The sequence below is a fragment of the Neolamprologus brichardi genome, chromosome 3 (assembly GCF_056152115.1).
Source record: "Neolamprologus brichardi isolate AB-2024 chromosome 3, ASM5615211v1, whole genome shotgun sequence".
Taxonomy (NCBI): Eukaryota; Metazoa; Chordata; class Actinopteri; order Cichliformes; family Cichlidae; genus Neolamprologus; species Neolamprologus brichardi.
This window is the reverse complement of record NC_142106.1, coordinates 5,780,896-5,797,959: the sequence shown is the minus strand read 5'-3', so window position 1 is coordinate 5,797,959 and position 17,064 is coordinate 5,780,896. Positions and strand designations below refer to the sequence as shown.

The 17,064-nt window shown below is 40.7% G+C and overlaps 1 protein-coding gene across 1 annotated transcript in view; it reads right to left on the bottom strand.

Moving 5' to 3' along the window:
- Nucleotides 1-2,922, bottom strand: part of LOC102779629 (uncharacterized) — a 37,654-nt gene extending 34,732 nt beyond the window's left edge. The window contains exon 1 of the mRNA XM_087831648.1: nt 2,891-2,922. The gene's annotated coding sequence lies outside the window, so the exon portion shown is untranslated. The remainder of the gene's footprint in view (nt 1-2,890) is intronic.
- Between the last annotated feature and the right edge of the window lie 14,142 nt (nt 2,923-17,064).

The window sequence follows — 17,064 nt, the reverse complement described above, 5'->3', positions numbered from 1 at the left end:
GAGTGTAAATCACCCCATGAAATGGCTGTGCCATGTTCAATGCAGGGATGTGCAGTTCTGGTTCTCAAGGCTCCTGTCCTCCCGGTTTCAGATGTTTCCATACTTCAACACAGCTGATTTAAAGAATCATTTACAGACTTGTGCACAACTAGGTGTTTGGGGATTATCTGATTTGAATTGGCTATATTAGTATAGGTAACATCTAAAACGTGCAGGATAGGGGTCCATGAGGGCCAGAATTTGACATCCCTGACTTCTAGTCAAGGTCATACATCAGGAAAGTTGTTGTTTGTGACATAAGTTTTTGCTTTATTACTTCAGGGCCAACCAGTAGAGATAAAAGAATAAGAAGAATGAAAAGATCTCAAAATTTCTTCCTTAAGAAGGCTAAAATACAACCACAAGCAGAGAGCAATGTCAGGGAAAGGTAGACTGAGCAGCAGTCATCATTGTCACCTGTAAGATCTACAAATGAAGGTATGTGTGAGAATGAATAAGGAAAATGCAAGGAAGGGATGTTTATATTGTCAATTGTTCAACCAATCCATAGGGGACAAATCCTAATATTTGGGAATAAATAATTAACTGAGCAAATATATGTAGTGTGGCACATAATTGGAAAGTAAAACAAAATCCTGCTTTAAATAACATGTTTTTTTATTTAATGATCCACCTATTCTAAATCACTGATAATATTTGATGAAGCATAGAGTAGGTACTTGAGTAAATGTTCACTTTCAAAGCATAAATATTTTGCAACTGCAAGTGCTGCTGTTTACAAATGTTTTTGTACTTCTTGTCTTCCTAACATGTAACAGACTAACAGACTCGTATTAAAATTTCAAGAGGTTTATTGTTGCACAATTTATACTGAAAACATTATCAAAAAGAAGGTATAGAAAGTATATACTTGCTTTCAGGTTTAATTCAAATGTTAGTCTTTTCATTTGTTTCCCCACTTTTTTCCTGTTTCAAAATCAAACACCAGTTTGTGAGAAGATTATCTTCTTTTTTAATAGGTAGATAAAGTTTTGGATTGGCATTGGGTAATTTGCCATGTATGTTAAAAATGTTCAGATTTTTATTTTCAAAAATGTTTTTGCCCAAAACATATGTGCACTATATGTCAGTAACAATATTATGCAAATATTGCTGTCCTTGAATGCTGAATAAACACTGACAAAGCACTGATTGTATCTCTTGTACTTTATCAATGCAGTATCTAAAAACTTTGCAATGTAGTGGTTAAAATCTCATTCTAATAAGAGTTAAAAGTGCATTCGGTTATTAGGTTCATAGGGTTATTGAATTATGGTTAACGGTTGGTAGATTTTTTTTAAAACATTGTCTGCCAATTACATCTGCCACGCTTCTCCAAATCTGTGCCCCTACCTGGCCCCCCCAACAAAACTTTTCTAGACACGCCACTGCCCACTTCACAGCTGAGGCATATCAAGGGGCTGATTAGACAGCATGAATATTACACAGGTGTGCCTTAGACTGCCTACTATAAAAGGCCACCCTGAAATGTGCAGTTTGATCAAACAGCACAGTGCCACAGATGTCGCAACCTTTGAGGGAGCGTGCAATTGGCATGCTGTCCTCAGGAATGTCTACCAGAGCTGTTGCCCGTGAAATGAATGTTCATTTCTCTACCATAAGCCGTCTACAAAGGCGTTTCAGAGAATTTGGCAGTACATCCAACCGGGCTCATAACCGCAGACCATATGTAACCACACCAGCCCAGGACCTTCACATCCAGCATGTTCACCTCCAGGAGGAGTGGTTTGCTGATGTCAACGATGTTGATCGAGTGGCCCATGGTATGGGCAGGCGTATGTTATGGACAACGAACACAGGTGCATTTTATTGATGGCATTTTGAATGCACTTTGACGAGATCCTGAGGCCCATTGTTGTGCCATTCATCCACGACCATAACCTCATGTTACAGCATGATAACGCACAGCCTCATATTGCAAGGATCTGTACACAATTCCTGGAAGCTGAAAACATCCCAGTTCTTGCATGGCCAGCATACTCACCAGACATGTCAGCCATTGAGCATGTTTGCTCTGGATTGGCGTATACAACAGCGTGTTCCAGTTCCTGCATTTATATTTTTGTTTGGTGTAATAAAATGACTTAATTATAAAATTATGCAAGTATTTAATTAACATTAAAAAAATTAAAGCGAGCTCAGAGTTTAATGTATTCATCATACAATACAAGTATGTACTGTAACTGAAGTAATACTCTGAATGCAAAACTGTAATGGAGTATAAATAAAGTTTTTACATCCTGAAAGAAACAGAGGACAGTGAAGCAGTTTTTAATACTTCAGCTGTTTTCTCAGTGTGTGTGTGTGTGTGCGCGAGCCACACCTTGATGTGCAGATAGAGAAATATGTGGTCTGACTGCTCAGACTGAGTGTAAGAATAAAGTTCACATGCTGATGTGTGAAGACATGAAGTTCGGCTTGAAAGACAAAGGAAAGGGTACAAGATGATTCTCAGTGTTTGAAAGAAGCCAAGAAACCACAGGGGAGTGTGTTCATTTTAGGAAATCAACATTTGTGAAGAGTCTGAGGGATTGTGTTAATGAGACTATACACTAAATGTCAGCCAGGATCTCCTATGATGGGAATCAAAATTTAACACGAATGAATTCCATGAAGGAAATATGAATTTAACCTGACTGCAATCAAACACATTACATCTAATATTTAACAGTAGCACACTGCTGTGTGCTACTTTAGTAAATACACAACTGTTTTCTTCCTGGAAATAAAAACACACACATTTTGTTGTGTGAAGAAACCAAACATGAACTGAACAAACAGTAAAGTTCCTAAAGACAAACTGTTAAAGAAGGAAACAAAACAAACTTACAGTTTCTTCACACAGAGACACCAACAACAAGCTCCACTCCACACCTGAAAACTAAACACGGACATACAGGTGAGCTGCTTCCTGCAAGGAGGCGGGGCTTCACCTGAAGAGTGTGAAAGGGCCAGACTGATTTCAAAATATGCCGTGTGACTGGTCTGACTGAGTCTAAGTTAGAGGAAAGTTCACATGCTGAGGTGTGAAGACATAAAACTTTGTTGTAGCTGCAGGTGGGAACACACTGAGGCCACCTACAGGGCAGGTTGGGAACAACAGGGATCTGAAATCATGAGATGTTAATGAGTGAGAAGTTAGAAAAAATGAACTTAAGATGGCTATAAGTGATGAAAGTTGATTTAAAACAGAAGATAAATCCACTGATTCTTTGTAAAGTTCATCTTGTGCTCACATGAATCCTGTGATGAAAGCTTTATTTCACTGAATGTTTCTTCAAAGCTGATTTCAACCTGTTTAAGTCATGAGTGAAAGAGCAGACTGAGAGTGGATCACATGATGTTTAAGGTGTGTCATGTGACATGCTCAGTATTGTCACACATGTCTAGATTGTCCCTGATATCATAACTGCTCAAACACTGATGATTATATTTGAAGAATTATTACTGATGGCAGCAAGGTTTGAATGGAGCTCTCTGTCTGTGCTGATTTGTCGCCCTCTGGAGGTCAAAACACAAACTGCATGATGTCACCGTAACCACCACAGTGACAGGAAGTGTTTTTAAATGACTGAAACACTGAAATGATGCTAATGGCTGCCGTTAGGCTCACTGATAGCAGTGCTGATGTGTTCATGTCAAACACTGGCTCAGGTCAGACTCCTTCATCCTTCTCCAGCGTGAGGCTGCCCTCAGACCCACAGGAGCTCTTACCTTTCACCTCCTGACACTAACCATTTCAGTCTCTTTGCATCTTTAAATGCAAATCCATCCAAACTGTATCAGAGCAAATGAAGCTGGAAGCTGTTCTATGAATGATGTTCATACCAGAGTTTGTGTTTCCAGCTCAGACGTGTTAAAAGCTGCTGCTGTGCTACATTTGTCATTTCCTGCTTTCAATACCATCCATATCAAAGCGCTGAAGTCATCTGATCACTTTAATGCAGTAAAACAGGAGCTGTTAGTATTTTTTACTATTTATTTACTGTCATCACAAACACACACAGCTGGATTAGCACCCAGACAAAGGGCTGAAAAGCTGAAAATCAGCATCATGCACTTTTCTATATGTCAGTGCTGAAGCAGACGTCACTGATCACATGACTCTGAGGGATGTTTCCAGCACCTCGCTGAATCTGAGCCATGAAGGTTTAAGGCGGCTCTGAAGGCAAAGCTGTACCTAATTAAGTGGCAGCAAGGACTCAGTCAGTAATGATAAGAGCCAGCAGGGGGCAGCACAGAGAGGTGAGGCGTTGTCAGAGAAGCAGCCTGACATCCGACTGGTCATATTCCATCATCTATACCTGAAATAATCATCAAACACACGCAGAGCAGAAACATCTGGAAACATCTGGAGCTCAGTCTCAGTTTGATCCCTCAGAGGTTTACCTCAGTCCTGCTCCTCTGCTTCCTGTTTAAAGCGCACACATCATGCTGTGTACTGAGAGTTATGTGGTCAAAGCGAGGCCCTGGTACTCTGACAGAGAGCTAGCACAGTTATCCTAATGTGTGACATCACTACTAACCAGAAAGATTTCAGCTTTAACAGCCAACCAACATCCTGTTACACTGAGCATGTGCAAGCACAGCTCTCAGCTTCCATCACTCACAAGCTCCACCCTCCACTTAAAAGTCCAGAACAAAGCTTGTGACCAGCACAGTGCAGACAGAGGTGATGTTCACGCTCTGTTTCTGGGTGGGAAACTCACCTGTGGGTGTGGCTGTTCCTCCCCTACAATCTCTGATGTCACAGCTGCTAAATTAGACTGAACTAAAGCCAGACTCAAACAGAAACAGCCTCAAAGACTCAGAGAGAGAGAGCGCTGCTCCATCTCTGGACCCATATATATGTTCCACCACCATGCTGCAATGCACCCTGGCCCACCTGTCCTTCAAATCCAGGGACAAGGAGGACACGTTTGTGGGAGGCTAGGATTCTGGACGGCCTTCGTGGCCTCGCTGCATGTCATGGACCTCCAGAGGAAGCAGCTCATGTATCCACAGATCTAGAAACATCGAGCTGCTGTTTCAAACAGTCTCACTGTGGCTCTGCTCAGGACTGTGGACTCAATCTTTGAGCTCTGGACTTCAGACTGACTCCACACTTCCTGTTTATTCATCACCTATACCTGCTATAAAAAGCCAGAACAGGAAAATGTTTTTCTCTTTTCTCCTCAGCATTTATGATGATGTCATGATTTTGAAGAGACTGCTATGGTGGCCTCCCATGACCCCCAGCCTCATCTACACTGAGATGCAGACATTTGAAAACATTCAGCACACAGCAGACAACTGAATAATAGTACAACAAAACAGTCTGTGTACAGACACACTGTGATGGCAAGCCACACATGGTAAGCTCCACCAGTTGATTCACTTTAGCTACTTTAATATATTCTACTTATTGTTCAATATTGTTTCTTTATTAAATTATTTTTTTCCATCACACCTTCCGATGTTTATATGGCGTGCACACATATTAACACTGCAAGGTCAAAGTTCTGTTTTAAGTTATATTAATACATTTTTCTTTGTTTGAGTTACCTGATTTGGCTTCTCCTCCTGTCCGGGCTGGGAGAGCTGAAGTACCACTGACAGCCGAATTGGATTAAACCACATGCTTCATTGCCTGGGGGGGGTTTTCAAGTTTGGTTAATTGTTTTGTATTAGTTGGTTATATGGCAGCCATTTTGTTTTCCCCCTTGTGTGTCATTTGGTTTAGCTAAACCAGTATTTAAGTTCCCCCGTGTGTTAGTTTATCTTATGTTTGTTTGAGGTTTTGTTAATTATTATCTTGAGTTTAGTCTATTGAGTTGACCTCTTTTATTGGTCTGCCTGTTTAAGTTTTTTGGCTTTGTTAAATATATTTTCATATTTTTGGCTCCCTGACACACACACTGAACTGACCTTTCATATAGTCAAAGGAGTCAATCAAACACAGCTAGTTTAGTCATTTCTTGTGTGAGTCTAAAGTGAATCTAGTATTTTAAAGTTCACTTCCTGTATTTGTTGTTGAAGACTTCTTCAGCTTCTTCTCAAGGACATCAGCTGCTTGTTTGGCAGCACAGGCAGTTAAGAAGCTTCCTGAAAAACACTGAACAGTGAGTTAACTGTGGAATATGACAAATTCAGCTTTCTATGTGGAAATGTGTCTGTGTCAACCTTTCAAATGCTAAACTGTTGAATCCAAAACATCAGCGGCTCCTTGGCTGCTCACTTCATGCACTTCTGTCTTTGTGACAGTCCAATGACATCACAGCTGTTTCCACCCCCAGTGTCTCAGGACTGGACACCTTTAAACATGTAGAGGATCAAACAGCCGTCCAGCTAAACATACATGAAACTATCAAAGCTGACAATCATTTCATTCCAATAACATCTAATGGTACATATATATAGACACAGGACTACAAGTAAATGGCTCTCAGCATCTGGCTGTGGTAACAAATGAGACCCTGTTTTGTGTTCAAATTGTGTGCATGTTTTAAACGTGTGTCACATGTAGAAACACAAAAATCCCACAATGACACAAAGATTGGTTTGACACAACTGTGCAGCTGTAAATTGTTTCTAATAATTCATTGAAGCTCTTCTAACATTCTGGAGACAATCAGTACATGAATCTGTTCAACACGACAACAATTTGACTTCAATGTGAAAGTTTGCCATTAAATAACCTTCTTCATCCAGCTGACAAGCATCCTTCATTCTATGATATTAACAGTTCCTCCTGTTGATGACAAACCTCTGACATGATCTGCTTGAGGAGCTTTTTCATGTGAAGCTCTCTGAGCTCAGGGCTAAGTTGCTGTGTTTCATCTTTAAGAGCTGCTGCCTCCTCGCCGTACTTGTTCTTCTCTTCTTCTCCTAATGACACCATTTCTGCTTCATATCTTTCACTGGGCCTAAAAACAGATTAAGAGTATATCTACTGCTGTTCACTGTGTGTGTAAATATGGAGAAATATGAAAAGACAAACACAGTACATACAGAGAAATGTAGACAGAATGTGCACCCAGTGCAGTAAATGGTCTAAATATCAGCTCTTTAGAAAATGATCATGATTAACATGAAACTAACATCAAATGAGAAACACAGCTTCCTTGTTTCATGTCCAATAACAATCAATGAAGAGCTAATAAAGAGCTATTCTATTGTAAAATGCTGAGATGATTATTAGATAGAACCCAGTGGCTCACCAAAAGCCTGCATTGGAAATCTATATTAAAGTAATCTATGCTCATATGTGGCAAAATCCTTTAACTGTCACTGTGTTTTTCATCTGTGCTCTTGTTGGTTGGACACGTTTCTAAATGACAAAGAGCTCAGTGGACTTTGCATCCATCAAATCCTGTTAGATGTTTGGATTGTTTTTCCTTCGCAGCTTTGTGATGAAGGCTAAAGAACAGAGATATGAACTATTGCCACTGTGAATCCTGATGGCATGACGTGGGCATAGACCCACCAAAGCAACACTCAGGTCACCTCATTCCAGGGAATTTGTCTGCTGGAGACCATGAGCCTTGTTAGCCACACATTTGCACCGTGGTAGGAAACAGCCTCCATCATTTCATTAGATCTGAATTTGGACTGTTTCCCTCTGGATGAGAACCAAGTCTGTCAAATCTATTTATCCAACACAAACTATCAAACACATTGGCTCACAGTCAAATTGGCTTTGTATGAATGGTGTAACAGGGGGCTGGGAAAGGATGGTGAAAGCTGAATATAATACAGAACAATAACAGGACATATAATAATGTAGCAAACATGATCTTTAACAGGCACACTTCTATTATTCATGATCACAAACACAAAGAACTTGTGCAGCCCTGATATCACCCCTAATATATGAGTGTGTTTGCCCAAAGATTGAAATAGCATCAACATGACAACTATAAGAAATATTCTCTCAGCCTTGTTTGGCAGAAGATCCCTGCAAAAAAGATTGTAAGCTGAAAGATGACGTGTGTAAAGTTTGCTCTTTGGGAGGGTTGAGGCTGTTTTTAGACCTTTGATAGTTTCCAATCCAGTTCTGATAGACAGAAATAAACCAAAACAACATCATTAAGATCAGATCATGGAGCTGTTTTCTGCTTTGTTTCTATCTTCACATTACAAGACTTTACTACAATAAAGGGGTGATCGTGGCTCAAGAGCTGGCAGGTCGTTTTGTAATTGGAAGGTTGCCGGTTAGAGCCCCGGCTTAGACAGTCTCAGTCGTTGTGTCCTTGGGCAAGACACTTCACCTGTTGCCTACTGGTGGTGATCAGAGGGCCCGGTGGCGCCAGTGTCCGGCAGCCTCGCCTCTGTCAGTGCGCCCCAGGGTGGCTGTGGCTACAATGTAGCTGCCATCACAGGCCCTCGAGGCCTGGAGTTCAACACCTGTGATCTAAAGGAAGCTGACCTTTGAGCAGTTTACCTTATTTCTCTAAGCACAGATAAATTAACACCTTTGGACTTCATCAGAAATGAATGGAATATCACTGGGATTAAGTGTAAAGTGACACATAGAAGACTTTTTTCTAATAATACTTAAAACATGGTCATCAAATAGAAACACAGCAGAAGTCCGAATGTTGCACCTGAATACAGAGAGTACAGAAATGATGTAGGAATCATTTAGTTCCACTGAGAAATATGAACGTTAGGTTAATCAGACGATGGAAAATCCAAGGGAAAATCATTGGGATTATCTCAGGAAGAGGTAGAGAAACATAGACGTGCTGGACCTCACAGTCATTTTGAAAAGATAAGAGTGAATCTGTCTTAATTCATCTACATGGAAATATAGAACCAAAAACCAAACCAATAATACAACCAAATCACTCCCAGTTCAGGACTTCGGTTATTTACAACATTTGAAACAAACAGTGTAGCTCAGTCAAAACAGCCCAAGGCAAAGTGAATGTGCTGAGAGGAAAAAGATAATAATTCATGATTTATTTAATGGTTAGGGTAAGGGGCTAGGGAAATCATTATGTCAATGAGGGTCCTCACTAAGATAGCTGAACGGGGTTGTGTGTGTTGTGGGATAAAACAAATTATTTCACTGTTACTTATTATCTGTATTATCATTGCATTAATTAACCTTGCATTAAGTCATTATCATTGCATTAGAACCACATAACAAGCATTGCTGTAATCATTTTATACACATTGCATTTTGGTGCTTATTAAAGAGTTGAAGCTCGGTCAGTTAATTGATGGTCAGAAGCTTCGTCCGGCGCGATCTATTGAGTAAAGTAACTTAGAGCTATGGAAAGGTTGCTTACACGCTTATAAAACACTTATATCATGTTATTCTTTATCATGTTTTATTCATTTATAATCTTAATATTAAGCTTTGAGTAGTGGCATTTAATTAAAGCATTTATTCAATATATTACATATATAGTTTTAGTAGATTGTTACACATATGAGAGTGGCCTCTGTCTGGTTGTGAGCTTTAGTAGGTGAGGTGAGAGGTGAAACAAAGTGTAATTGAGGTCGGGAGACACATACACACACTGTAGGTAGACTTATATTCTAGGTAAGAGTTCAGACATATTTTGCTTGCAACTGCATTTTGAGTCTGCAGAATTGATAGTTTTGTTGCAGAGCATGCATCTGAGGTTTTGGAGAAGAAAGAGCGAGATGAGCTACAGGAAAGACACCTGGCATGGAGATGGAGGCGATGTTCTTTTCACTGTGTCAAAAGTCGTCAACAGAACATTTGTGGTTTTGAAACTTATGCATGTATTGTATCTGCTTGACGCATGAGGGGGCGTCATAAATAATACCCTGATGTTATAAAAACAACTGCTTGTGTATTATTGGGCGGAGATCTACAGCTGATGTTTTGCAGTGTTCATCTCCCCACACGTGTGTTCATTAAAATCATCGTTTGACCTAACCCTTCTGGACCAGTGTTGTGATTTGAATTCCTCCTGTATTCCTCCTCAATATTGGAACCCTTAACATTTTGGGGGCTCGTCCGGTTATTGAGGGGGGAGAGTGAGTTTGGAGGTTCGGACGGAGAAATCCGGGGTCCGAGGCGGTCGAACGGGCAGGCACGAGCCAGTGATCGAAGTGAGTTGACATAAGCCGGCTTATCCAAAGGTAAGGCACATACCTGTTGAATTATTTCCAAAGTGTGCCAAATTGGACATTGAAAATTAAAGTGTACTCACTAAATTACTGGTAAAGGTCTGTTTTGATTTTGGTGAAATTTTCATGAGGTTTGAAAGTTGAAATAATGATAATGGAAGTTTATAAGTTACAGTACTGAGTAAAGTGAATGAAGGAATGAAAAGAGAAAACAGTGAAATGTGTAAGTGAATATAGACGATAGGGAATTGGTCATTTTGTGGGTTAGAGTCCCCATTGGTCAGCAGACTGTCGTACACTTGTTCTGGGGTGTTGATTGTTGTTTCAAAGCATTATAAATTTTTCAAGAACGGCAGCGGGGCTGCTAAGAAGCGCATAGACCGGAGTTTACGCTCTCTCTTTGCCATAGACGCACGACATTGACCTATCGGCGAATAGAGCTAGTTCAGCTTGGCATAACTGTGGGGTACAGGGCATCCTGGAATAAGCTAGGAGTTAGAGTCTCCCTACCGTTTGGAACGGTACTCTGCGCTTTTTTGGCCAGCAGAAGTCGGACTTCGGGCGTGAAACCTTAACTTCCAAGATGGTGCCGCGTATGGATGCCCTGGTGCTTCAGTGCGTTACTTCTGTTTTGTTTTTGTGCATAACTTCTGTGTCTGGGCACTCCTCTGGATATTCTTACACCAGAGAAGAGCTTCTTAACTACAGGACTACAACACCTGTGGATTTACTTCCAATATTTGTCGCATCTGCGGCAGATTTACTGCAGACTCTGATCAGGAAAGTGAGATGCTGAAGGAGAGGAAAGATAGCCGGCGCACTCGTGTGAGGAGACGTGGACTGCGAACTGCTCTTCCTGGGATCTTCCTTTCCAAGGTAGGCTCACTCAGGAATAAGATGGACGAACTAGCCCTGATTCAATTCAATTCAATTCAATTCAATTTTATTTATATGGCGCCAAATCACAACAAAAGTCACCTCAAGGCGCTTCATAGATACAGAGAAAAACCCAACAATCATATGACCCCCTATGAGCAAGCACTTTGGCGACAGTGGGAAGGAAAAACTCCCTTTTAACAGGAAGAAACCTCCGGCAGAACCAGGCTCAGGGAAGAGCGGCCATCTGCTGCGACCGGTTGGGGTGAGAGGAGGAAGACAGGATAAAAGACATGCTGTGGAAGAGAGACAGGGGTTAATAACAGATATGATTCAATGCAGAGAAGTCTATTAATACATAATGAGTGAGAAAGGTGACTGGAAAGGAAAAACTCAATGCATCATGGGAATCCCCCTGCAGCCTACGTCTATTGCAGCATAACTAAGGGAGGATTCAGGGTCACCTGGTCCAGCCCTAACTATATGCTTTAGCAAAAAGGAAAGTTTTAAGCCTAATCTTAAAAGTAGAGATAGTGTCTGTCTCCTGAATCCAAACTGGAAGCTGGTTCCACAGAAGAGGGGCCTGAAAACTGAAGGCTCTCCCTCCCATTCTACTTTTAAATACTCTAGGAACAACAAGTAGGCCTGCAGAGCGAGAGCGAAGTGCTCTAATAGGGTAAAATGGTACTACAACGTCATTAAGATAAGATGGGGCCTGATTATTTAAGACCTTGTATGTGAGGAGCAGGATTTTAAATTCAATTCTGGATTTAACAGGAAGCCAATGAAGGGAAGCCAAAAAAGGAGAAATATGCTCTCTCTTTCTAGTCCCTGTCAGTACTCTTGCTGCAGCATTTTGGATTAATTGAAGGCTTTTCAGTGAGTTTTTTGGACATCCTGATAGTAATGAATTGCAGTCGTCCAGCCTGGAAGTAATAAATGCATGAACTAGTTTTTCAGCGTCACTCTGAGACAGGATATTTCTAACTTTAGAGATGTTGCGCAAATGGAAGAAAGCAGTCTTACATATTTGTTTAATATGTGCGTTGAACGACATGTCCTGGTCAAAAATGACTCCAAGGTTGCTCACAGCATTACTGGAGGCCAAGGTAATGCCATCCAGAGTAAGAATCTGGTTAGATGCCATATTTCTAAGCTTTTCAGGGCCGAGTACAATAACCTCAGTTTGATCTGAATTAAGAAGCAGAAAGTTAGCGGCCATCCAGGACTTTATGTCTTTAAGACATTCCTGCAGTTTAACTAATTGGTGTGTTATCTGGCTTCGTGGATAGATAAAGTTGGGTGTCATCTGCATAGCTGTGAAAATGTATGCTATGTCTTCTAATGATGCTGCCTAGGGGAAGCATGTATAATGTAAACAGAATTGGTACTAGCACTGAACCCTGTGTAACTCCATAATTAACCTCAGTGTGTGAAGAGGACTCTCCATTTACATTCACAAATTGGAGTCTATTAGATAGATATGATACAAACCACTGCAGTGCAGTACCTGTAATACCTACAGCGTGCTCTAATCGCGCTAATAGAATATTATGGTCAACAGTGTCAAACACTGCACTATGGTCTAGCAGAACAAGCACAGAGATGAGTCCACTGTCAGAGGCCATAAGAAGATCATTTGTAACCTTCACTAAAGCTGTTTCTGTGCTGTGATGAGCTCTGAAACCTGACTGAAACTCTTCAAATAAGCCATTCCTCTGCAGATGATCTGTTAGCTGTTTGACAACTACTCTTTCAAGGATTTTTGATATGAAAGGAAGGTTGGAGATTTGCCTATAATTAGCTAAGACTGCTGGGTCTAGAGATGGCTTTTTGAGTAAAGGTTTAACTACAGCCACCTTGAAGGCCTGTGGTACATAGCCGATTATTAGAGATAGGTTGATCATATTTAAGATCGAAGAATTAATTAATGGCAGGACTTCTTTGAGCAGTTTTGTAGGAATGGGGTCAAAAAGACACATTGATGGTTTGGAGGAAGTAATTATTGAAGTTAACTCAGAAAGATCAATTAGAGAAAAAGAGTCTAACTTAACATCAATGGTACTAAGAGTAGCTGTAGATAATATTACATCTGTGGGATGATTATTGGTCATTTTTTCTCTAATGATAAAAATTTTATTTGTGAAGAAGTTCATGAAGTCATCACTAGTTAACGTTAAAGGGATGGTTGTCTCAAAAGAGGTCTGACTGTTTGTCAGCCTGGCTACAGTGCTGAAGAGAAACCTGGGGTTGTTCTTATTTTCTTCAATCAGTGACGAATAGTAAGATGTTCTGGGTTTGAGGAGGGCTTTCTTATAAAGCAACAAACTATTTCTCCAGGCTAAATGATGATCCTCTAAATTTGTCACACGCCATTTCCTCTCCAGCTTACAAGTCATCTGCTTTAGGGTACGTGTTTGAGAATTATACCAAGAAGTCAGGTACTTCTGATTAGAGACCTTAGTTTTCACAGGAGCTACAGTATCCAGAGTCGTACGTAGTGAGGAGGTAAAATTATTAACAAGATAATCGACCTCTGTTGGAGTAGTGTTCAGATAGCTACTCTGCTCTATGTTGGTACAGGTCATTGAAGATGATAACAGTGGGTGGATTATATTCTTAAACTTAGTTACAGCGCTTTCAGAAAGACATCTACTTTAATAAAGTCTACTCCCCACTGCTGTGTAATCAATTATTGTAAATGTAAATGTTATCAGGAAATGATCAGACAGGAGAGGGTTTTCAGGAAACACTGTTAAATCTTCAGTTTCTATGCCATATGTTAAAACAATATCTAGAGTGTGATTAAAGTGGTGGGTGGGTTCTTTTACATTTTGAGAGAAACCAATTGAGTCTAATAACAGATTAAATGCCATGTTGAGGCTGTCATTTTTAGCATCTACATACATCACCCACAATAATTATTTTATCTGAGCTGAGAACTAAATCGGATAAAAAGTCTGAGAAATCTGACAGAAACTCTGTGTAAGGCCCAGGTGGACGATAGATGTTAACAAGTAAGAATGGTTTCTGAGTTTTACAGCTGGGGTGGACAAGGCTAAGCATCAGGCTTTCAAATTAATTAAAAGTCTGTCTTGGTCTTTCATTAATTAATAGGCTGGTGTGAAAAATTGCTGCCACACTGCCCCCTCGGCCTGTGCTTCGAGATTTCTGGTAGTTAGAATGACTCGGGGGTGTTGATTCATTTAAACTAACATAATCATCCTGCTGCAACCAGGTTTCTGTAAGGCAAAGTAAATCGATTTGTTGATCAATTATTATGTCATGTACTAACAGAGACTTGGAGGAGAGAGACCTAATATTTAATAATCCACATTTCACTGTTTTACTCTTTGGTTCAGATGTGGATACTGTATTGTTCTTTCTTTGTAATTGTTTATGTTTAAGTTGTTTGTTGCTGGTTTTTAGTTTGTTTTTTGTCTGTTTGGGAGCTGACACAGTCTCTATGGAAATGGGTTTTTGGGGGAGTAACAGGAGGAGAGAAGCTGCAGAGAGGTGTGTAAGACTGCAACTCTGCTTCCTGGTCCCAACTCTGGATAGTCATATTTTGGGGGGTTTAATAAATTTGTCCATATTTCTAGAAATGAGAGCTGCTCCATCCAAAGTGGGATGGATGCCATCTCTCCTAACAAGACCAGGTTTCCTCCAGAAGGTTTGCCAATTATCTATGAAGCCCACATCGTTTCTGGGACACCACTCAGACAGCCAGCAATTTAAGGAGAACATGCGGCTAAACATGTCACTCCTGGTCTGATTGGGGAGGGGGCCAGAGAAAACTACAGAGTCCGACATTGTTTTGGCAAAGTTGCACACCGATTCAATATTGATTTTAGTGACCTCCGATTGGCGTAACCTGGTGTCATTACTGCCAATGTGAATTATGATTTTACTGAATTTACGTTTACCCTTAGCCAGCAGTTTTAAATTTCCTTCAATGTCGCCTGCTCTGGCCCCTGGAAGACAATTGACTATGGTTGCCGGTATCTCTAGCTTCACATGTCTGAGAACAGAATCACCAATTACCAGAGTTTGACTCCCGGCGGGTGTGTCGCCGAGTGGGGAAAAATGGTTAGACACATGATTGGTGGTTGTGTACCTGGGGCTTCTGTTTAGGACTATGCTTCCTCCTCACCGTCACCCAGCCGCACTCTTTCCCCAGCTGCTTGGGGTCTGCCGGGGAACAGCTAGCGGGGCCTACGTTATCTTCAGCTGCACCAGCTACAGGGGCCTGGCTAGCTACGGGTGAATGAAGGGTGAGAAGCCGAGTCTCCAATTCAGTAATCCTGGCCTCCAGAGCTGCAAATATGCTCCATTTGTTACAGATATCATTACTGCTAAAGGAGGCCGAGGAGTAACTAAACATCTGACACAATAAGCAAGAAAGTGCAGGAGGGACAGGTGAAGTAGCCATGGTGCTAACGAGTCGGCTACGAGCTAAGCTAAGCTAGCGAAACAGTACAGAGACAGTGAGTGAATACTTTGGCTATAAATCCAGTTGCATTAGGGAATGCTTTTGCAGATAAGATCGCAAAAGAGGCAGCTTTAGGAGCTATGGTGTTAACATTCTAGCAGTGCAACATCAGCAGACATCGCCTATTATGCGAGATGCACTGGCAGACATGCAGGCCCTCTCACCTACTGCAGAAAAACAGTTGTGGTTCACAAAGGGAACGAGCTTGCAGGATGGTGTTTTTTATCTGTGTGACAAACCAATACTGCCTTAGAATTTGTATAAGACTGCTGCTATTTTGAGCCATGGGCCATGCCATGTCTCAACAGGAGGGAGATGATGGCAGCAATAGTGCAACATTTTTATATTCTAGGATTTAATACCTTTAAAAAAATTTTTTGCAGGTCATGTATGATATGTTGCAAGCACAACATTACACACTCACACACATACGAGGGGAGCTACTTGTATTGTGTATTGTTTATTGTGAACGTTTTCAATAAAAGGCAGCAAGAGGAGGCCGTCATCGGAGTTATTCGTAATGAGATTCGAAGTGCGTTTCTGAGATACCGACGAGGCCTCCCTGCCAGGAGAACAATGGAGCTGAAGGCCTGTGAAAATCTCAGCAGGGTGCTAGGAGGTGTTAGGTTCAGGGAATTTACGCAAATTTGCGCAGGGTTAGTAAATCTAGTAGTAGGGACTTGCACTAGGTAAAAAAAAGGGTCAGTAATTCTAGAAAGAAATATTTGTTGTTTAAAAAGATTTAATTTGCTTTGGCAGTTGAAATTAGAAGTTTTACAGCACTGGACTTTTGTGTGAACCAGCAAACTGCTTCACAGAAAAGATGACCCTCATAAGGCATAGAGCTTATGTACTGTGACAATAACAAAAGATTATTATGGATATCTTCTCCCAACACCTTTGTGGCAGTCCACAGCAAATCTTATCTGTTCAATCAAAGTCCACTCTGTCCCTCGACCTCCTGTTCCTTTTCCTGATATAAGAGAGCTATGGACACAAAAAACACACCCTGCGTTGCCTTGATTATCAAATGTTATCCTTCAGTTGATTCTAAGGCCCATGTCAGGACATCTTGTTTGTACTCAGTGACCCAGAGACTTATAAAAACCCATTATTGGTGTATGTGTAAGCATGCTGCGAAACCTTCTGCACACTGTGTACCTGCAATATTTCAAATCCAGACAATAACACTAAATGAAGCTCTTGACTCTCAAAACACAGAGCGCCAACCCATTTAGCACCACATTTGCATCGGGTATATATTAAAACAATAAAACAACTTTATTTATTTAAAAAAAAAATTATACTTTTTCAACCCCAACACTGGTTGAAATGTTCTTCTTTGATACAAAATAAAGCTCAAATATTTTTCTCAACACTAGTTTATCTCGTGACTTTGAATCCCCCTGAAGATACTGACAGTGAAGCACGTACATAATACTCCAACCTTTTACCTCTGTTCTTATTTAGTTCTATTAATACAATTAATAATGTATTACAATTAATCAAACAGAATTCAAATATCAGAAACATTTCATATATGGAGT